Source organism: Falco biarmicus, chromosome 3 (assembly GCF_023638135.1).
Source record: "Falco biarmicus isolate bFalBia1 chromosome 3, bFalBia1.pri, whole genome shotgun sequence".
Taxonomy (NCBI): domain Eukaryota; kingdom Metazoa; phylum Chordata; class Aves; order Falconiformes; family Falconidae; genus Falco; species Falco biarmicus.
Window position 1 is genome coordinate 6,003,913 of NC_079290.1, and position 21,987 is coordinate 6,025,899.

The following is a 21,987-nucleotide window of genomic DNA, read 5'->3' on the forward strand; positions in this document are numbered from 1 at the left end:
ACTTTTGGTAAAACAACTACTTGTTTATTTTGTGTTTTAACCAGTAATAGAGACAAACAGGCTATCATAACCCAATGCTGTTCTCTCTCTCTCTTTCATATGGTAACTCTCATGTCTTAGGTTTTCATGGACAGCTAACTGTAAGAAAACTTGTCTTCTACTCCATTCCAACACAACAGAGTACAGCCATGGTATCAGGCACCTGCGTCAGATGTGTGGGATGATGCTACTCAGTGCTAAAAAGCAGCATTTGGTGATGTCTGCCATGGTGGGGACAAGCATCTGGGTCTTTGAACTTTCCTGTTTTGCTCTATCCATCTTACACTAGAATGGAGGAGAAAATTGTTCATAAGTAGTTATCTGCCCACCAACCAAGACAGGGTAAGACACAACTAAGATCAAAGCAGAACAGAAGTTTGAAGTTTGAAGGAGCTGACAACCATCATCTAGTCCAACTGCCTGACCAATTCAAGACTTAGCAAAAGTCAAAGTGCAAAAGTCAAAGCATATTGTCAAGGGCATTGTCCAAGTGGCTGTTAAACAATGACAGGCTTGGGAGATCCACCACCTCTCTAGGAAGCCTGTTCGAGCCTTTGACCACCCTCTCAATATAGAAATGCTTCCTAATGTCCAGTCTGAACCTCCCCTGGCACACCTTTGAGCCATTCCCACACATCCTACCACTGGATACCAGGGAGAAGAGATCACCACCTCCCTCTCCCCTTCCCCTCCTCAGGAAGCTGTAGAGAGCAATGTGGTCATCCCTCAGCCTCCTGTTCTGCAAACTAGACAAGCACAAATTTCTTATCCACTCCTCACAGGATATTCTTTCCAGTCCTTTCACCGGCTTTGTTGTCCTCTGGATGCATTCAAGGACCTTCACATCCTTCTTAGGCCCAGAACTACACAAAATATTCAAGGTGAGGCCACACCAATGCTGAATACAATGGGAAAAATCACCTCTTTTGGCTGGCTGGTGATACTGTGTTTGATGCACCCCAGGATGTGGGTTGCCCTCTTGGCTGCCAGGGTGCAGTGCTGACTCATACCGAGCACCCCCCGATCCCTTTCTGCAGGGTGGTTCTCCAGCCACTCTTCTCCCAGTCTGTACTTGAGTCTGCTGTTACTCCATCCAGACAAATGTACAAGCAAAGTTCTAAACAGGCAGTTAAAGTTCTTCAAGATTATTTCAAGGAAGACCAAATAATGTGGTCAAACTATTTTCCAGGAAAGTTTAAACTAGCTCACTTTTCCAGAACAGCTCACATGATCCAGGAGGGTATTCAAGAAGGTAACTTGGAAAACAGGACTATTAAGACTCAGAGATAAACAGATGCTGTGAGCATTTCATCACTTTGAGGTTCTTGAGAAATGAGCATTCAATCTGCAACCAAAGGTACAGTATGCAGTCTCATAACTAGAAATGAAGGGAACTACAGGTATTTAGTGACTTGCACTCAGCTTTAGCTTAGGTGCCTCCCCCAACTCTTTATTCATAGAAAAAAGAATACTAAGGTACTTTTGTAAAGCGCTAAAGTACCTTTGTAATCTTGAAAATGGGTAATAAACTTCTAGGAGTCTCATCCAACTTCTGGAACATCTCCAACAAGTTCTAGCTTAGCAAAACCAACCCATTTGAAACACAGCACCTCGCGAGTGCAAGCCATTTAACCTTCCTTTAGCACCTACTTGCACATAGGCCTTCTCTTCACAGCTTCCAATAACCCATATTTCGCTTTGTAAGCAAGCAGGAAGACACAGATGAGATTTCATCTTCTGCCACTGATGTCATAAGGCTGAAACAAGCAATAGTTTCCCCTGCTGTGTTAGGCATGTGCATGTTCTGAGGAGTCCAGTATCATGTAACAGGCCTATGGAATAAAATAATATTTAGTAGATCAGGATGCCTTCCTTAGTCCCGTAGTTTGAAAACATAACTTTTTATGTAGAAAAACCTTTTGAAATAAGTTTAACTAAATTTCGCCGTAATCAAAACCGATTAATTTCTCATAGCTCTACCAATTATACCAAAATCCAAAAACTTCCAAAATGACAGAAAGAAAATCATAACTGTATGTTATGTGAAATGCAGATTTTTTCCATTCTATTCTACTAAATTTTGTAGAAAGCTGCCCAAAGTATTCAACAGATATAAACAAAGTTTAAATGGTAGATCACACACTCACAAATATACATATCCAAGTCCTCAACAAATGTCCCAGTACCTATGTTGTCACTACCTAAATGTCTGATTTATGGTAGAAACAGAATACTATATTATAAGACACCAAATGATCAGGTTAGTCTGATTTTAAATACACGTTAAGTTCAGAGAGTTTCACTGATCATCTTAATTTTGTCCTTTCCTTTTCAAACCTATTTTGATCCCCGAGCCTGAATTTTTCAGTTTTTCTACTGATTGCCATTTATAACTCCATCCTGAATTTGTCTGTGTTCTCTTCTCTAGCTTTCTCAGTACGTTCTCAAGAACTGACAATGCAACAAATGGGTAGAAAGAGGCAGAAGCCTGGTTTTAAAAGAAAAAAAAAAGACACAAAAAAGATCATTTGATAATTTATACTGAGCATAAATTTTAAGAATTACAGCTGGAAACTATTGTTCCAATGTAGTCAAAGCAGAATATTCTTATCTTATTGACATTCCCTGTATTTTTAAATAAAATTGCATCTATACTGAGAAACTCCTACCACGCTTTGAGCATTAAAAGTAGCACTTTACAGTGAAAGGAAATTCTTTTAGAGGTTTTGCCTTGCCTTATTAATGAAAAAAACTACTAAGAAAGAAAAACATTTCAAATTAAATGTTTCCTTATATTTGTTTCATATGCCATTCTTTAATTTTCAGACTTTCAGCTCATAACCATGTTAATTACACATTGTGAGTCAATGTAGTGTTTATGAATGAAAGACAATGAGAAAAACTATATAGTTTAACTATTGATACTAATAGGCTTTGAGTTGTCTTAGTACAAGGGATTATTTAGGTGTTTCCATAGATCAGTGCAGAAAGAATTAATCTTCAGACAGAAAGATTATTTGGGGTATGGATATTCTTGTGCTAATATATTTAACTAAAGTAGATTTTCAACTCCCATAGTATTTTTCCCCTTAATATGGGTATACAGAGCAATCCCATCCTCTATTTTAGCAAATTAAAAGCTTAAGAGGAATAAATATCTTCTAGTCTTTATCCCTATGATAAGCACTCCAAATTCTTCATTCACTATGTACTTGTTTCAGTTTGAATTCTAATTCTTCAAAAATGAGTGGTCAGAATTATGCACAGAATTTCAAACAATGTCCTACTAAACCCTTGTTCAATTGTACTAGTATTTCTTTCTATTAAGAAAAGATAATGTTATTATCAGCTACAATATATTGGCAGTTCACAGCATTCTGAAATGAACTAGTATGCAGAAGTCTCTCTTCCTCAGTAATTTCTACTGATGAAATTTCCAGGTTTCCATGATTAGATTGATGTATAACATTACATCTTCTGCTTTTACCTTTAAACCTATCTGATTATTCTAGTTTTCAGAAAGCAGTTGGTTTTGAATGTTAAACATTCTCCCTATTAAGAATGTCCATAATTTACTATTTGTGTCACGTCGCCTCTGAAAATACTGTTTACTACTTAACTATGACAAATCCCATTATCCACCTAGCCTAACACTTAGGTTAATGTCAGTGCTGTTCTCCTTGTAGTTAATGGGCTACCCTTATCACAATCCCTTTACTAACTTCCTCTTACATAAGTCCACTAATTTACTTTGTAGTATTGTACCAAGTGTTTTTGACCAGATAGGAGAGAGATACATTTATTTTGTCTACCAAAATTGCTACACCTGTTTAACAAACACCGCCCCCCCCCCCAAAGAAACAACAAAACAACAAGAATTAGGCGTTAGATTGTCATAATCTACTTTTCCATTTAATCTCATTTCAACTATTCATTCCCTCTAAATTTGTTCATGAGCATTGCTTACTTTTGGCCAAGCATCAACAGCATGATACTTTTTGTTCTCGCTCTTGCCAGTGTAGGTTTTCACCTAGCAACAAGTGTGCTATTTGGTGCCATCATATGAATCATTCTTATGCAACTTAAATATAAAACTGTCACCCATTGTACAAAATAAAAAAAACAACAACCAAACTATGATTAGAATTATCTGCAACTTTAAGGTTTTACACAAGTTCAGCTATAGTTTTAGACTGACAAACACATAAAGTGATAGAAGAACATACATACTTATTTAGTGATGGAAAGTCCAAATGACTGCTTTTAGCCCAATATGACCTGTGGTAACTATAAATATATTGCTTAGTCAGGCAGGAAAAGGGCTGCTAGGATTGGAACCACTGAGGTATTTTTGGATAATAGAAGATATAATCTGTTGTGACAGTAGTTCACTAAAATGTCAGTTTTAAGAATAATTCCATCAAAATGTCAGGTTTAAGAATAATTGTAAGTGGCTAGAATTTGTTACAAAATAAATTTTACAATCTTTAAAGTCTATTTGTCTTGTTATGTTCATCACCTTGTGCTGCATCTTACTAACAATAAAGAATGGCAAGAGAGGTAATGTACTCAGCAAAGCCTTAAAGAAAATCACCCAAACAGGCTAATTCCTACCCTTACTTTTAAGAAATCCCAGTATTTGAGCAAACAGATCTTAGAAATACCTCTTTCGTATCTCTTTGCTGGAGGCTGTTTTCTAAGCTCAGTTTTTGAAAATTAAGTCTGTTTGAAAAGTAAAGCATCTCGAAGACACAGCCAGAAATAACTGAAATCTAATGACTGCTACTTAGAATGCTGAGTATGTCTGCACGGTGCTGCTATGAAATTTCTAGACAAACAGAATCCTAAAAGCAAGAATTTGCCATAAAACTTTCTGCACACACACAATAATGAAATCTACATTAGCAGTCAAAAAATGTAGAATAACAATCAGGGTCTGATTTTTAAGGCAGGATCCCATGTTAACAGCAAAACTAGATCTTCGTAAAAGCCCTATAGCAGAAATTGTTAATGATCTGTTCACCATTATGTGCTCAAGGTGTAACTTGCTAGGATATGTATTTTTTCCAAATGGCTTTTCATAGAATTTCACATGACAGGCTGCTGATTAAACCTTGGACAATTTAGATCCAGGGTGTGGCATGATGATAAATAAAAGCGTAACTAAGAGTCAGGGAAAAAAAAAAAAAGGGGTTTCTGAGAATTTTAGAAAAGTTGTTCAACTCTGGGAGTTAAGGAGATTCCCCACTGCTTTTTACTACTACTCCATACAGCTTCAACATTTAAAGTTGCTTGTGAAACAAAACAGGGAAATGGCAAACACAAGAGTCAACATCAAAGGAAGCTGGACAAGGATTAGAATTACTTTATAAGCAGACTTTATAAGCAAACTTAGATCAAACAAAATTCATTAGGCTTACATTAGTACTTCTAGAGAGATGAGCAATGATAGAATATACAGCTGGGGAGAAGGGTTAAGGAGGAATGTTGCAAGAAATGTGAAAAGGTGGTCTTTATATCAATATTCTCTCTGCATCTCTTGTATATAGGAGAAAAAGAGAAGAGAATGAAATATGCTTAGTGTGACCACTATTGAGTAGTTTCAGATGCTGTACATCTGCTAGTAAATTCAAAAAAATTACATGAAAGATAAAATACTGGTGATGATGCTTAAGTGGGACCATCATTAGCCTATCTAGTCCAAGACTTCCGCAACAGTATCTGATAGCAGGTGACTCCTGGGAAGATGCAAGACATCATCACAGTCTTCCCCCAAATTATTATTTAAATCAGCCTATCCTTCCTCTGCGCTCTCTCAGTGGGCTTATGTCCATAGACAGGGTGGCTTTGTCCTGTCCAAAACTTGTGAGTTTTACTCATTGTTAATGCTATGCCATGACTTGGATTTTTTTTCCCCCCACCTTTTTCAAAGCCCTGTGATATGTCAGTTTTTCTGACATCTTGGCAATGAGTTTTTCAGATTCCTTGTATGCTTCAGGAAAACATGTCTCCCCTCCTATCCTCTTACTACCACTTATTAACACATAGAAATACATGCTTGAATGACATAGAAATGACACAGAGATATCATCTCTACTATTTGATGTGAAGCTTTCAGTGTAGAATGGCAGGAATTTGGCAAGAGTTGCACAGATGGGATTTGGGGTCAGGAAGCTGCACGTGTATGTGATTCCCAAGGTTCTTAATTCCTCTACATGCACAGAGGAAGCTCGACAGAGCCATTTAGCCTTCTTCCATCAAACCTACTCCTGGAGGATCCCATATTTTTTTCATTGGGATGAAAAGGAGAATTTTCATTTTCAATTTCCCATTTCAATCATTCAATCATTAACAATTTTTTTCAGTATGTCCAAAGACTTGAAATTTCCCCAGCCTTTATCCTAAGAATATCACCAAATAGCAGAAACATGGATTTTGAAAGAAGCCAGCAACAGCTACGCTTTTGAGGAAATGAGAATGATCAGCTCTCCCTTCCTAGGCTTCAACACTTGTTATTTATCCAATGGCTGCACCAAGAGAAAGATAAATAGCTGAAATGCCAGCTCAGAATCAAGCTGAAATAATTTTGATGAGGAGACCCCATTTAAAACTCTGCCCTTAGCCATACACTGGGGAACGGCATTTTCTCATTTCCATGTCCCCATTACATAATTACCATAAGTTTTAAATCTTTCTTCATTTTGAATATTTCCATTTTTCCAGGCATTTTCTTCATTTGTCTCCAGTTTTATGCTGTCACGTACAGAACTAAACCTAGCATTTCAGGGAAGAAGACAAGTCTGTCTTCTACTTCTTCAGTATTTTTCTTTATGCCACTTGTCCCTAACATTTTTTTCACTTTTTGAATGTTTACTAATTTACCAACACAGCCAAGCAAAATGTAAATGCTTTATTTATGAAGCTCAAAAAAGAAATGTTTATGGGCAAATATAACTGAGCCATGTAAAAAATAATTTTGGGACAAATAACACAATTTGATTCACCATCGGTTGTAACTCAGATTGGACCAAGATGACTCAAAATAAATGCAAGAACATAGCATGGGGGGATGATCCAGACTGAGCCACAGTGTTTTGGTTGGGGGTCTGACCTTGCGTGGTGCTGGATCTGAGCTTGCCTGGGAACAGTGGCTTGATGCTGCTGGGCAGTGACCACAGAAACCCCTGAGGAAGGGTGTATAAACCATTCCCTGAGAGCTGATTCGAGCACTCCTGAGGAATTGCTGGCCCGTGCCTTAATGAACTCCCCTTACTTGGGATACCAAGTAAAGATACTTCCCTGGGAAATGATTGAAACCTATTAGGTAGATTATAAGGAATTTGGAATAGAAGCAGAAGAGTCCCCACTTGCAGGTGTTATGACCCGACAGACTTCCCATCTGCTACTCAGGGCAGGGAATCCACTTCACCAGCTATGGGTCTGGACAGCACAAACAAAACTAGGATTCATATGATTAATTTAGTAAACACCATATATCAATGCCCACAAGCAAACCACTATCCCTATGAATGTAATGGAGGCGGTGATCATATATTGATCACCATTGATAGTATTATAATAAGAAACACACCAAAAGGTAGGAAAAATAGACTACAAAGTTGATTAATACACTATAGTAAGCTACAAGCTAAAGGAAGTAAACAGACATACGATCTGCTCAGAGGGTAAGCACAGTGTGACGATGGTAGGGAATCTCAGGCTGGTTGAGAGGGCACTCCAGCGAGTGCTCTGAGTTGAGATTTTATACCCTTGCAGTTACATAGGCTTTTCATATGGATAATTTCAATAAGCAAGTTTTTTTTTATCAATTTAGACACATCACAAGGTGTTACAACACTAGACGTGCACTCTCCCTGAGCCAGCAGACAGTTTTTATCTTTGGGGTTTTGTTCCCTTTGAGACAGAGGGTGTGAGTGAGGCAGGGTTATCACGTAAGCATAGTAAGGATCAAGAGCCTCAGAAAGAAGAAACTACGCAGCCTACGCCCAGTCCTGCTCCACTTTTATGGCTCCAATGGCAGTTTCCTTTCTTCAGCACATTTCATTTTTGCTTTTTTCCAAACAACAGGCTGAGCCTCACATTATCCACCCTCTGACTCAGTCACTCCCAATGGAATCAGGTATCACAATAAGTGTTATTACCTTTTTGGATTAAGAGAGTATAACCCAGTGTTGTAATCACGTTGGTTTTTTGTGTTACTCTTTTAGCTATTAATTGTTTTATACAGCTTAAGCCTAGAAGCACAACAATAATGATTACAATAAACATGACAACATTTTGTAACAGCTCAGTAATCCAGTTCATAATATTCAAAATGAGACAGCTAACTATCTTTCCTAGCCATCTGAAAGGCCCGAGGTCAGTGGAGTTAGGGTTTAATTTATGCCATAAATTGTGTGTTATATTCAAGAATTTCTTCATTTTGGACATAGCAAGCTCTACGGTTAGAGATGTATTTGGTATTATGATACAACATTCTTCCTCAGGATAGGTTGTATTAAGCCAACCACACATGCCGTTTTCCTGTAACAGTATCACAGCTAAATTTAGGCGATTCTGTAAAGCCATCTTTGAAATGGCTTGAATTTATGCTTTCATTGCTCCAAATGCAACTCCAGACCAATTAGATAATAATTCAACTTGTTGAGTTAGATTTTCTAATATAAATTGATGCCTTCTGATGAGCAATCCTGGCATAAAAATTTATTTGAGGGCTAAGGTGACACTTTGGCCAAAGCTATAACAGTTAGGGATTTTCCTACAATCCAGTAATTGCAGTTGATTGTTTTGTCGGAGGCCTGGCAGGAAATTCTCTATTTATTTTGTGAGGGCACATTGATGGGATACCTATACCCCAATGTAAACCCATATGGTGTTGGGCATTTACATGGGAATACATGCATCTGTCAGAACACATCCAGACTACATCTTTAGGACTAGGCAACCAAGTGGTGGTACAGCAGAAGTCATCTATTCCCAGGGATTTTCAATATATCAATCCATCTGGGGAGGTAACATGATGAGTCCATGGTAGCTTGCAATATGTGGTTAGGTTGTTTCAGTCACTGATGTCATTAGTAACTGTCAGTCCTAGAGCTGTATTATACAGGTTGCTTAGATCTTCAGGAATGGGAACAGTGTAATTAAAACACAGACAGACATCTCAAAATGCAAAGATTAATGATTCTGTAAGCCAAATTGGAGTAAAATAGTTGCTGAAAGTGGTGCAATTTCAGAGTGCTGAGCAACTCCACGAAGGGGATTTATCAGGTGTGCCCTTAATTGTTATATCCAACGGATCCCATGGGTGGTCACCAAAACTTTCCTGTATACCATTGCAAAAGTAGGCTGACCACATGCATTGGGCTTGTATATTTGTATTTTTGAGACTTTCCCAGCCAGGGACAATCAGTTCCTAGATGAGAAAGGAACTGAAAACACTAGGATGTGTTTACTGGTATTGTATAGGGGTGCTCCAACAGCGTTCATGACATTACATAGTAAGGCTGTGTTTTGGGTGGTATCATATGAGGGGATTCACATAACACTCACAGTGGATATATCAATCTTTACACAATAGGTTTCCAGTTTGATTAGACATCCAGAACTGACGTTCTACTCTATTAGTCTCATTTAATCTGTATTTGTGTGCAGCCATCCCACAGTATTCCTGATAACTATGTAGGAGTAGATTAGATGGAAAAAACAGAGAGGAGTAATATTCATTTATAACTAAATCAAATACACCAAATGGTAAGCCTTTCCCAGAGCTCGTGGGCATAGTTAAACATATTCCTCCCACACGAGACATATTGGTGAACTTGTAGAAGCCTTTGATCAATTTGAATGCAAATTTTCCTGAGGTATAGGGATATCCTTGTGTTCCTGGAGTTTTCTCAATACATTTGGTTTAAGCATGACCAATATGAGAAGTAAAAATGATATACACAAGAAAACGTATCACAATGATAACAAATAACAAGATTCCTTACAGGCATTCACGTTCTGTCCACATGAGGCCATTTGTGCAGGAACAGCTGACCATTATCTGTAGAGAGAACAGCATCTTGCTTGGTGGACACTGGACACTGGTTAGAAAGAAGGGAAAATCCATTGGGTTTGAATTCAATGTGTCTTTCCTACTGAATCTTTTGCTTCCCAAGAATTAATGTTTTGGACTAACTAATTCCATTGGTACATTACCAATGTTAGGCATTTTTACAAAGGTTGGTTGTTCAGGCTGAAAAGGAGTAGGATATTGTCCTGGCTTTGGATTTGTTTCTGGAGTACGAGAAGGAATGTGGGGAAAGAAGGCTCTCATTTTTGGACAGCCTTCACCACTCCAGCAGCTGTTGAGTAAATATACTGCCATTGACAAATGTAAATGCCAAAAAGCAAGTTTGGCAAATTGCTTCCCTAAGCCATTTGTTCTTTCAACAATACCATTTGCCTGAGTATAATAAGGGGTATGAAAAGACCACTGGGTACCCTCCTCTTTGACCCATTCTTGGACTACTGTGGCTGTAAAATATGAACCATTATCACTTTGAATTTCCTCTGGTATAAGGTACTGAACCAATCCTTTAAACACTGGATGGTGTGGTTTCTGTCAGTAGCATCAGCAGCAGCTATAGCCATGGTAATACCAGATATTATTTCTACCCCTACTAATATATATATTTTTCCCACCAGAAGGTCATAATGGACCTACATAGTCAATTTGCCAGGTATGCCATAGCATTTTGCAATTCCTGAGATGTAAAGGGGGTACCTTATTGGATGATCTTTACTGAGACACTAATGGCATTGTGTGCATGCACTGATTGTCTGTTCACATCATTTCTTAGTGACTGGTCAACCTCATTAAATGCCTTCCTGGTACAAATTCAGTAAGCCAGAATGGCTACGTCTGATGTGTAGCCATTCCAACAAACATTTCCACTCCATTTTATCTTCAGCTACAGTTGATGTGTGTATTCATGTGAATTCACTTACTTGTTGATTGTATTGGGCTGCTATGGTTTGTGAGTGATATCCTTTTACCCATCCTATATGTAGTGTTTTGCTTTTCCATACTTGGAGAAGTTGTTTCCAACTATCTGTTTGCCAGACTGGGATCCTGTTCACCTGCCAATTGTTAGCTTCCCAAAGGCCAAGCCATTCTGTGGCCCCTTTGAAGACTGCAGAGAAGTCAGTACAGATATAGCCAGTGCCCTTTTCAGCAGCTAGTAGAACCACAATGGACAAGCCCATTCTCCATGTATAACTCAAAAATATCTTGCATTAACTCATTCCATGTCAGGTTCATGCACTCCTCCAGCCTGCGCAGTAGTTGTCTGCCTTGTGCTAGGGTCTAGCTCAATGTTGCTGTCCCCTGTTGGCAAAAATATTTTGAATTTGTTCATGTATACTTGCTACATATACTTTAAGACTGTCTGGAAAGCCACAGATTAGAGGGATAACTTTATCAGCATCTATATGTGCAAGCATGGGGGTTTCTACTAACAGATTTTGACCGTGCGTTGCCTGGTTACAGGCAGCTTTCTGCACAAATATGATTAATTCTGAGAGTTGGTTGGTTTGTGTAATTAATGGATCCCCCTGCTCCTGGGGGTCTATTCCCCATGCCCAATAAGCAGCACACTTGGTCAAGGAACAGTTGTCATCCCCTGGAATGGTGTTCAGAAATACTCCTGGTCCCCAGAATCCCCCAGCTGCAGCACTGGTAAATAAAATTGTCTCCTCCTGTCAGAGAAACCCTTCAAATATATTCCGTTTCCATTTCATGGGAGAGTTGGGAATATTTTTCCTGTAACTTACCTATTTATGCAGGGGAGCATAGAACTATTTTAGTAATAGTTTCTACTTTGCTACCTTCATCACCTTCTCCGGCCTAAGTGGTGATCTTGGTCTTAGTAAGCAGCCAGAGTGCAGCAATAGTCTTATATGTACTTTCCTCATTACTGTCAGAGTCCCAAGTGTCTCCACCTCATGTGTCTGGATCTACATCTGCAACCAACTTCTGTATTTTTGTGGTACTGAGTGAGGGTGGGATTTGAAAGACTAACAGGTTTAATTTGTCCTGCAATCGCCTTTCTCTATTTTTGGATTCAGCAAGGGCTATTCTTATTTCCTCCTTTTCCTTATGCACTGTCTAACTCTTCTCTGAATGCCTCGTTGGTGGCTTCCAGACTTATAGTTTGTGTTAGGCAAATGACTGCTTCTAGTTTATAATTTTCACACCTTTGTTTTACTTGTCTGAGTCCCTCTGCCAGCAGTGATAGTTTTATCTAATTCTGTACATACACGTCTGTATGTTGCGTTGTTAGGGGATAACTTCTGTTCTTCCTGAGCACATGATAAACAAGCCCCCAAAATGGCACAATTTTATTTTATTTTTTTCTTTTCCCTTGCCAAACTTTTCCCTTGCCTTTCCTTTTTTCTACTCCTTATGGAGCACTTCTATCAACAATGTTATGGGGGTTTGTCCAATGATTTTAGCCAACAGCATCCCCTCCTCTCTCTGAGTCAAGATTTTATACCCTTGCAGTTACATAGGCTTTTCATATGGATAATTTCAATAAGCAAGCTTTTTTTATCAATTTAGACACAACATGGATGTTACAACACTGGATGTGCACTCCTCCTGAGCCGGCAGACAGTTTTTGTCTTTGGGGTTTTGTTCCCTTTGAGACAGAGGGTGTGAGGGTTATCACATAAGCACAGTAGGGATCAAGAGCCTCAGAAAGGAGAAATTACCCAGAAATTACCCAGCCTATGCCTGGTCCTACTCCTCTCTTACAGCTCCAATAGCAATTTCCCTTCTTCAGCACATTTTTATTTTTTCCAAGCAACAGCCTGAACCTCACAGCAGGGTGATGTAATTGTTATCTACTTAATAAGTGCTTTATCCTAGTAAACCTCACTTTGTGCCTCAGTCTCAAAACTTCATTCCTTCAAAAGTTGGATAATGACAGTGAGTCTGACTGCAACAAGTAGGAAAAGATTTTTACAACTCTGTACTAGGTCTGGCTGTGATGGAGTTAATTTTCCTAATGGCAGTCCTTATGGTGCTTTGTTTTGGATTTATGACTAACCAGTGTTGATAGCACAGCAGTATTTTGGCTCATGCTGACACTACTTGCACAGAAGCAAGGCTTTCTCGTTTTCCCACTCTGCCCCCTCCCAGCAAATAGGCAGAGGGTGGGCAGGCACTGGGCGGGATGCAACTGGACAGCTGACCCAGGTTGCAACAAGGGTCATAGATAGCTCTTATGCTGCCAAGAGATGTACTTTTTCACCCATCTGGCTTTGTCTTACCCAGAAATTCAGTCTCTTAGCCTAAGTACAAGTTAAGTACTGAGGTTGCCAACAAATGAAATAAACTGTATTTGCGTTGAAACAAGCTCTCTGTCATTTAAATCTAAAACACCGCAATGACAATTGTGATCTCACTATCAAGAACACCTAGCCTGAAAGCGGGACATAGGCAAGAGGGCAAGAGAACCTTCTTAGCCCTCTCTAGCCAAAAAATAACTGATCCTTTAACCTAATTTTATGTCACGGCACTTGCATTTGCTCAAGCGCAATTCTCAAAAGTGCCCATAGAGTTTCTTGGGATAATAAACTTATTTTAACTATTCCACTAAAATGACGCTAATTTTTCATTTTCTGCTGATTTTTCCAGTTTGCTTAAGCAAAATTCTTTCTACAGTTGCAAAAGGATTCAGAATTTTCCCACAGGCCCATGGTGTGGTCCCAAGTAGATGAGATGTATCTCTATTACACTTTCAGTGTCAATTTTAGGTGAATTTATGCCTATAAACAAAAAGTTAATTCCCCTAATGAATTTTCTGAGGTTAAGCTGACAACTGCTATTTATTATATTAGATTGTTTTGCTTGGTGCACAAGGAATAAAGAAATATACTACATGGTAGTAGATTAGAATATAAAGATTGAGCTACCTCATTGTGGGTCTTAAAATAATAGTATCCTCAATGGATTCAAATGCATGCAGCCATTTTACCTCCAGTTTTGTGTAAAAATGTACATTAATTCTATTTGATATAATTTTTTGCTACATTCAATGGATTTTGCTGCCTGTTTGATTACAAAACACCCAAAGTCAGAACAAAGCCACAAGATTTTCATTGCTCAAAGAATATTAATACAAATAATCAACATTCTTTCGCTCCACAAAGAAAACTTCCCTTTGAAATTCCTTGAAGAAAGCTAAGCTAACACTCTATGCTTTTGGAAAGTGTTGTCCATGTAAGATATAATATGCCAAAACATTAATACTGAGTTCCTGTAAATCTGTTATTATTTTTATTTATTTACTGGATCCTTAGAGGACTAAAACCTGTTCAAGATGCATAATACAAGACAGGAAACTCCTGTACAGATACTGTCTTGGAAGATACACATATTCTTGTAAGATTATTCAGTGTCTTCTAAAGCAAATCCTAAGTGAAGAAAACTCCTCTGAATGTAAACCTATTAAGAGCAGAATTTGGCTTCACCAATATATAACACATTCCAGGTAGCATCTGGATGTGTTGCCTTGAGACATCTTGTAGGTGTGTTCATGCTCAGCACTTTGCATATTGTCAGCTTACTGAATAGCAGTCATCTACATTATTTATAGTTGTGACAAAGAGGAATAATTTGCATATTTACAAACTTTCCTAATCTTACCTTGCACATATCACTTTGTGCTACAGTACTAGCTCTCTCTCTCAAAACAATGATGTTATCTTAAAAAGAAGCATAACTTTTTTCTTTAAGTACTTCCTTACTTTATTTCAGTTAATTCACTAAGAAGTGGCATGTTTCACATAGATCCTTAATTGCTATTTCCCAATGTTGCTGTTCATTACAAATTAAAGCATAGGATGCTTGGGCTTTTGTTTTCAAAAAGGCTCAAATTGCACTACAACATGCAGAGTGATTTAAAATTATTGGAGGACTTCAAATTTTATAGGCACTTCAGTATGGAATTTAAAGCACTCCAATAATTTTAAATCACTCTGCACTGCACAAAGCAATTTAAATTTATTGGAAGTGAAATTTGGAAGTGATCAAGGTTCTAGGCATTGCAGCATACACTGGTTTAAAATTAGTAGACCACTTTAAAGTTTTATAAGCAATTCATTTAAAGATCAGGGCTCTGGCCTGGGATGGTGCAATTTAAAGTTGTTGGAGGTTTTCCCACTTGAATTCAAAAAATAATAATAAAAAATAAATTAGAGCTCTTCTCAGAATAGTCTTGTATTATTTTACTTAACAAGAGATCCAAAATTCGATTAAAAAAAGGCAAACAAGGTACAGTTCTGTAAAAGCTATGACATCCTATCCATTTCAGAGAAGGCTGTTGCAACACTGTCTTTTGTTACAGTATCCTGATGGATTTCTTTTTTTCTAACAGGAAGAGTAAATAAATCTCAGCTAGATTTCAGTACACTTTATAAGGTGAACTTTTATTTAACTCAAAGTGACAAAGAAATTGTTAAGAAATCAAATGTCACATTTTAAACAAAGGCTTCCACCCTACCAGCTATGTTTGAATTGTTATGAATAGTTTCAGAATCACGATGGAAAAATTAAGGCTTCTCTCCTAATTTTAGAGGACTGCTGATCTCTTGGCCTCAGATATCTTGAGCTTTCATCATTATTCCTGATTCTTTTTGATTATCTGTTTAGGTTTTCCTGGAGGAAGGGAGTGGAGGCAGAAACAGGGAGCTGTTCATTTTGAAAAACAGGCCCAAAGTTTAGCAGCAAGTAAGAGTTGAGGCCCTGTGTAAGTATATGCAAGATATTTTAGTGTTTAAAAGACCCTCTGTCTATGGTCAGTTTCCAAAAACTTAAGGAAGGTGAAGACAAGCTGATGAACTATGGTAGGTGTGGCACATTATTGAAAGGGGTCCATAAGGATCCTTCCACTTAGAAGCAAAACTATCTTATTTGCTTTAAGGTAATCTTCCTCCAAATAAAGCCAGACTTGGTCCTGCTACATTTTACTTGTCTGGACTCTTGGTATGCTCAAGGTCAGCCTACTTCAACTATTGTTTGAGGATTTCATGCCAGAGCCACAACTTGCAGGAAGAGACAAGGCAGCTAGTGGTGTATGCAGCTTCTCCTCATCACCTATCAAAGGCCACACACACTGCCCTGTAAGTAATCATGCAATTATTACTGCAATGCAATGTGTCTAGGTTGTACAAAGGTCAAATTAAGTTATCTCCATGGTCTCCTATCATACTGATCATGTTTAAAACTGTTCTTCCTTAACTTGTCCCAAGCCACCAACCACCTTCATGCTCAACAAGAATAACAAAAGCAAAGGAAAAAAAAAAAAAAACAAACAAACCCTCCAAGGAAAAGTATAACCAAAATATACACATAATGAAGCTATGTAAGTAACTATACTTTTGCCCTTCCTTTCTGTATCTGTGCCTCATCTAGAATAATCTTGCAGGCTTCACAGAACAGGCACATGTTTTTAGCTCTACTATATAAAGGTTAGTGCAGTAGAGGTATTAATAGCTATACAACCTGCCATATACATACGACTATCCATGTGAGCAGAAGGTAAAATAAATGCTTATGGGATACAGTCCTGTGTGAGCTGCTGGTGCCCAGGCACAGGCGGCAGCAGCGGGTCTGAAGGGTGGAGGTGCCGCAGCTGCGGCCCCGTGAGGCGGTGCCGGGGCTGCCCCGTGCCGGGCACAGCCGGTTCCAGCCGGTTCCAGGCGGCTCCACCGGCCCCAGCGCAGGGCACAGCTGAGCCCCGCAGCCACGGGCGGGCGCCTCGGGGAAAGCCGGGCTGAGAAAGGGCAAAACGGTGCCCGGCAGCCAGGGCTGAGGGCAACGGGGTGAGAAACAGCCCGGCCAGCCCCGAGGGGGGAGCGGGAGGGGGCAGGGGGCTCCGGGCGCCCCCGCACAGACCCTGGCAAGGCAGATGGCCATGCCCTGAGGGAAGCTGCAGTTCATGGGGAAGGGAAAAAGTTTGAGGAGGAAGGAGTGACAGAGAGGAGCTGTTGTGGACTGACTGCAGCCCCCCCCGTGCCCCTGCTCTCCTCTGGCTGAGAGGAGGTAGAGGAGCTCGGAATGAAAGAGTGAAGTTGAACCTGGAAAGAAGGAAGGGGGGTGAAGTGTTTTCATATTTGCTTTTCTTTCTCACCTTGCAACTCCCTTTTAATTGTCAGTAAATGAATTTTCCTCAAGTTAAATCTGTTTTGCCTGTGATGGTAATTGTTAAGGCATCTCCCTGTCTTTATCTCGACCCACAAGCTTTCTCATTCCTGTTCTTTCTTGTTTTCCACCCCTCCCTTGGAGACCGAGGGGATAACTGAACAGATGGATAGGAGTGGGTGTTGGCAAAGGCAAGCCCAGTGAAGCTGATTGGGCTAAAGCTGCTTCATAGAATTTTCAGTAATACAATGACTTCTGCACTGTGAACTCTAAGGGTAATCTCAAATACCGTAGTACAAAGACTGCTAATTAGTTCAGTTGGTGTATCTAAACTAAAGAAATAAATCTAAAGAGCTACAATGCTTTGTACTACTGAGAAACCCTCTCTGCATTTCTGAAAGCAATTCTAGTTGGTTTCTACCAGGGCTGGGCAATGCACATTACAGATTTTAGGCCACTTTTTAGGACAGCACGGTGAGATGAAAAAACTTATCCAAATTTTCTTTTTGAGTGGAATAGTTCTGTTACCCTAGACAAAGCGTGATGTGCTGAGTACTTAGAACGTATTCAGGAAAAATCTATAAAGTCAACCTGCTGGCACCAATAAATTACTACTTCGCCACTTTGACAGAGAGAGGCCCACAAATTTGATACAGATATTTAATTATTTTTTTCTTTCTTTTCTAGTAGAAGTCAGCCCCAATGTATATTGATTGATAAGCACTTCAGGAGTGATGAATAAACTAGCTGGGAGCATGCCATGCATATGTTCTGATTAGAAGGAAATATGATGCTACTAGACATTCTTGAGTTCCAGAAAACTAACTTCTGGTAACTGAACTTTCACGGTGTGTCAAGAAGCTTTACAGGTGAATCCAGAGTGCTTGCTTACAGTAATTTGCTTCTAGTGGAATTCTTTGTAGATGAAATAGTTTTACTGTAAACAGATGAGAGGTTTCCCTGCCTTGCTGCCCTGGGAGATTGAAAAGGTAAATAAATAATGATTTTTTAAAACTCATTTAACAACAGTGCTACATCTAACCTGCAGATGAAGTTTTTAACTTCACATAATGGTATCTTGATTACTTAGAACCACATAGTGGTTGAGGTTGGAAGGAACCTCTGGACATTGTCTAGTCCAAGCCCCTGTCCAAGCAGGGCAAGCTACAGCAGGTTGCCCAGGACTGTGCCCAGCTGGGTTTTTAATAGTTCCAAGTATGGAGCCTCCATAATGAGGCTCACCAGACATAAGCCTGGGGTCAGCACATTAATGTTTGAGGGATAGTGTGCTAATGAGGTCCTTTGGTCTGCCATCTGCAGTGGAGGTAGGGGATGAAGACCCATGCAGTAACAAAGATGCAGGAAAACTATGACATAGTTGCCATCATGGAAATATGGTGGGATGATTCGCATGAGTGGACTGCTGCAATGGATGGGTATAAACTCTTCAGAAGGGATAGGCAAGGAAGGAGAGGTGGTGGGGTAGTCCTGTATGTTGCAACCTTTTGATTGTCTAGAGCTTAATGATGGTGATGATAGGGTTGACTTTTTATGGATAAGAATAAGGAGGGAGACCAACAAGGCAGATATCTTGGTGGGAGTATGTTATAGACCACCCAACCAGGATGAAGAGGCAGATGAAATATTCTCTAAGCATCTGGGAGAAGTCTCACCATCACTAGCCCTGGTTCTCTTTAGGGGACTTCAACTTATTAGATGTCTGCTGGAAATGCGATACAGCAGAGAGGAAACAGCCTAGGGGGTTCCTGGCATGTGTAGAAGGGAAATCCTTGACAGCTGGTGAGTGATCCGGCTAGGGAAGGCGCTCCACTGAACCTGTTGCTCACAAACAGAAAAGGACTTGTGGGTGATGTGATGTCTGGAGGCCATCTTGGGCATAGTGATCATGTTATGATAGAGTTGTTGATTCCTGGAGAAGTAAGGAGTGGGGTCAGCAGAACTGCCACCTTGGACTTACGGAGGGCACACTTTGGTCTGTTCAGCAAAGTTGACAGAGTCCCTGGGGAGGCAGTTCTGAAGGGCAAAGAGGTCCAAGAAGGCTAAACATTCTTCAAGAAGGAAATATTAAAAGATGCAGGAGCAGGCCGCCCCCTGTGCTGAAAGATGATCTGGCAGGGAAGAAGACAAGCCTGGTCGAACAGAGCTTTGTCTGGAACTCAGGAGGGAAAAAACAGAAAGTTTAGTCCTTTGGAAGAAGGGACAGGCAACTCAGAAAGACTATAAGGCTGTCATAAGTTTATTCAAGGAGAAAATTAGAGGGGCCAAAGCCCAGCTAGAACTTAATCTGGGTACTGCTGTAAAATACAATAAAGAATGTTTCTGTAAATACATTAGCAACAAAAGGACGGCTAAGGAGAATTTCCGTTCTTTATTGGATGTGGATGTAAACACAGTGACAAAGGCTGAGGAGAAGACTGAGGTACTTAATACCTTCTTTGCCTCAGTCTTTAATAGTAAGACCAGTTGTTCTTCAGTTGCCAGCCCCCTGAGCTGGAAGACAGGGTTGGGGAGCAGAATGAAGCCTCAACAATCCAAGGAGAAATGGTCAGCTACGTGCTACACACAAGTCTGTGGGGCCGGATGGGTTCCACCCAACGGTACTGTTTCTGGCAGAAGTGCTCACCGAGCCACTGTCAGTAGCGTATCAGCGATCCTGGCTAACTGGGGAGGTCCCAGAACACTGGACATTAGCCAAAGTGTGGCTCATATGCAATAAAGGCCAGAAGGAGGATCCAGGGCACTACAGGCCTGTGAGTGTGACCTCAGTGCTGGGGAAGGTTACGGAACAGATCATCTTGAGTGCTATCATGCGGCACATGCAGGACAACTAGGTGGTCAGGCCTAGTCAGGATGGGTTTATGAAAGGCATGTCCTGCTTGACACACCTGATCTCCTTCTATGACAAGGTGACCCTTTTAGTGGATGAGGGAAACGCTGTGGGTGTTGTTTACCCAGACTTCAGTAAAGCCTGTGACACTATGTTCTACAGCATCCTCCTGGAGAAACTGGCTGCTTATGGCTTGAATGGATGTACTCTGTGCTGGGTAAAGAGCTGGCTGGGTGGTGAACCCAAAAAGTGGTAGTGAATGGAGTTACATCCAGCTGGCAGCTGATCACAAGTGGTGTTGCCCTGGGCTGTGTTTGGGCCAGTTCTGTTTACTATCTTTATCAACGATCTGGATGAGGGGATGGAGTGCACCCTCAGTAAGTTTGCAGATGACACCAAGTTGGGCAGGAGTGTTGATCTGCTTGAGGGTAAAAAGGCTTTACGGAGGGATCTGGACAGGCTGGATCGATGGACCAAGGCCAATTGATTGGTGTTCAACAAGAAGTGCCATTTCCTGCACTTGGGTCAATACAACTCCATGCAACGCTGCAGGCTTGGAGAGAGTGGCTGGAAAGCTGCCTGGCAGGAAAGGAGCTGTGGGCATTGGTTGGCAGCTGGCTCAATACAAGCTGGCAGTGTGCCCAGGTGGCTGAGAACACCAACAGCATCCTGGCTTGTATCAGAAATAGTGTGGCCAGTATGACAAAGGAAGTGATTGTCCCTTTGGACTTGGCACTGGTGAGGCTGCATCTTGAATACTGTGCTCATTCTGGGCCCCTCATTGTGCTAGCACAAGCCCAAATTAGAGAAATGAATTTGGTGAAAGTCATGAACTCTGACTGCTGGAGTCACAAAGCAGGGGGAAAAAAAAGAGAGTTTAGCTAATAAACAACTCACAAAATCACAACAAAGTTACCTGATATCTTCACAAGAAAGTTCCATTCTGATCTCTGGAACACTGACCTCTTTTACTCTTGACTTCACCATTTTTCAGATCTTACCTTTTAGAATCTACCAGCTTTGGCTGCGGTTAGTCATTGAGGAATATCACATCTGCATATTTTCAGGTCACCTGAAAGTGGGATTTTAGTCTACTTGGACTAAATTTATGCATTTTTTTCAAATTAGTCAGAGAACATAGAGCAGTGACCATACTGTTTCATGCAGTGTCTGTATTGCAATCTGCCTTCTATGCAACTTCATTCATGCATCCCATAACACACTGTGGATGTATTTATGTGCAATGCCTTTAGGTAGTCAGCCAGCACCTCCAAGGTCAGTTATTACCCTAGTAAAAGCACGATGCTACAAACAGGACGTTATATCACTTATGCATATCACTAACACATAACTACCACATAAGATCATAACATTTCTCCTTTTCCTGGGTGACATTTGCAGACTATGTGATGAAGTAAACTGATTTTTTTTCCTTGTTAGCAGGATTGAGGAAGTTTTGTCAAGTGGAGGCTGGTGATGTAGATTCATGCAAATTCCTTGCACTGGGAACAGTATCATTATGGCCTGGTGTTCAGAAAGATAAGGTACAGAAAAGGAACTGTAGGGGCACCTGGCTGCCAAGTACAGATTTTCTGATTTCTGTTCAGAAGTAGGGGAATCAGGGTAGCAAATCTGTTGACTCCTCTCCTGGGTAATGGCTAAGTCTCTGAAAGGATAGAACCAAAAGCAGGAAGGTGAGAAAAGCAGTTTTCGTGGAAGCGTGTGTCAAGCTCACCCTGTATTTGGCTGTGCAGTTGCCTGACCACACGAGATTACTGTGCATTAAAAGGGGTGATTGTCATCATGACACCACCAGTGATTACAACTACGCTACTCATTGCTATTCAACTGAGGACCAGGACTCCACATTTCAGGCAACAGGCCT